Here is a 2195-nt window from a genome sequence, read left to right as displayed (position 1 = left end):
TGGATCTCTCCCTTTTGCACCCAACTGCCCTGCACACTGCACGTGGTTATGAGCAGCAAAGGAAACAGAAACCTGACCTTCAAAGTTCTTATGCACTCCAGGGGGGAGATGGGACCAACAAAAATAAAGTGTTCATTAAAAACAAAAATGACATGTCCTTATGCACACATCCTTGTAGATAATCACTTACAGCCGTGCAGAGACTGGGGCCGGGCTGCAAGGGTTTGCTGGAGAGCTTGAGAAGACATCTGGCAAGGTTTCTGGAAGAAGGGGGATTTAGGGCAGAGGAGTCGCCCCCCTGGAGTGGGAGCTGGCGTTCGTTTTTTCCTTGTCTTGTATCCCCTGCACCCAGCAAACAGTCGGTGCTTAATGCATGCTTGCCGAAGGAGAACTGGAAGTGGAGAGAGGGGGTTCTAAGCAGGGGAAGTGAGTAGCACAGTGGTGACTCAGAGGTAGGGCAGGCATTGCACTAAATGCTGAAGGCATGAGTTTTTCTTTCGTGTTTTCTGCCAGAGTTTGGCCCCTGATAAGCCCAGAGAAAGAGCCTGTGAGAGAAGCGGTCTTCTACGAAGGAGTGTTGTAATAGCCCACCTTCCTGTGCACGGTACACACACAAACCATGCCTGACGTCGAATCCCGACATGAGGCAGCTGAAAACTGCTCGCCTTGGAGGACAGTTTTGATTACCTCCTCCAGATCTGTTTCTTCCTTCTTCTTCACTTACAGCTCCCCGATTGGGTTCAAGATCACTTCCTCAGGGAATGTTATTTATGGTGGCTTTGCAGTACATCAGCTGGGCTAGCCTGAGGTTAGTTTTTCCAGAATCTCCCTTTCTGCCTATTTCCAGTGGGGCCATGAGAGATGCCTTTGCCCGAGATTTGGAGGGCAGATGTCAAGCTCAGAAGGTCAGGGTGGGATCATCCAGCTCATCTCATCATCAAGGAACGGTGGTCATGTATATAACTGCTTCACCTTTGTCTAGGTCCTCCTTTGGCTTCTCCAGTGTCTTGGGGATCTCAGATCTCAGTGACAAAGGGCACCAGCTTCTCCTGTAGGATATCAAGATTGGGGACTTTCAGAACTGACCTCGGTTCCAGTCCGTCCCCGTGGGGCCAGCTTGTTCTTGCTCTCTCCCACTTTACACCCATCCTTCCTTCCTTCCTTTCCCACTTCCTGCCCTGTGGGCTTTGAAGTTACAACATCAGATGCAAAGACAGCAGGCCTATAGGGAGGGTTTAATCAGCTCTCACAACTGCAGAAGGTAAAACCCCTACTACAAATCTGATTGCATATTTTTATGGAGAACGACTTTCTAGTGGTTCTGCAATTCTGATTGAACCCTGACTGATAGAGGTACCTGTAGATACCATATCCCCAGCTCAGGAATGGATTCTGGTTGGTCTGAGCCAATCATGGTGTTTCTAGTCCCTTGCTGGTAATGGGTTTAAGTACGAGCCCGTGACCTGGATCTAGCCAGTTATGGAGACTCCAGTCAGGGGTTTCTGGCAAAGGCACCCTTGATCTGAGAAAGAGACACAAAAGAAGACGGTGTTCTTCCATTAGACGTTGTATCTGGATAACGTAGTTGGAATTGAGGCAGGTGTTATAGCCATGTTAGGGGTTGTCTAAAAAAAACAAGCTGAGGACCAAGAGAGAACACATGGCAAAGAACCTGTATCCTTGAAGATGTAGATAAGCTGAGGAATTAACCTTCCTCGAAACTGCCTACCCCTGGAGTTCCAGTTATGTGAGATAAGGTTTTGTCATCATTTAAGACAGTTGAGTCAGGGTTTCCTGTTTCTTCAAGCCAAAAGCATCCTAGTCCAGTTCCCGCCCCAAAAAGAAGCCTCAGATTTTCTTCTTGCAATGGATCTCAACATTTTCATCCACTAGGAGCTTTTCCAAAAGGTCAGCTTGGAGTGAATCTGGTATGTGGCTTCCTCATGCTTGGTCTTCTCATTAGAGAGAATACAGGGTGAACACCCCAGCAATCAACAGAGGATTTAAAGATAAACAATAGAATTTGGGATTACCAAAATGGTTTCCAGATTATAGCCCGAGGAAAAGTGGGATAAGGCTGTAATCGTGGTATTATAACGATCAGGTCTGTTGGTAGGGTGCAAGTAACAGGAAGTCCATTCCAGATTGGCTAGGCCATCATACCTGCTCTTTACCTCTCATCTCTCCGGTGCTGG

The sequence above is a fragment of the Neofelis nebulosa genome, chromosome 3, assembly GCF_028018385.1.
Source record: "Neofelis nebulosa isolate mNeoNeb1 chromosome 3, mNeoNeb1.pri, whole genome shotgun sequence".
Lineage (NCBI taxonomy): Eukaryota > Metazoa > Chordata > Mammalia > Carnivora > Felidae > Neofelis > Neofelis nebulosa.
This window is presented reverse-complemented; position numbering follows the sequence as displayed.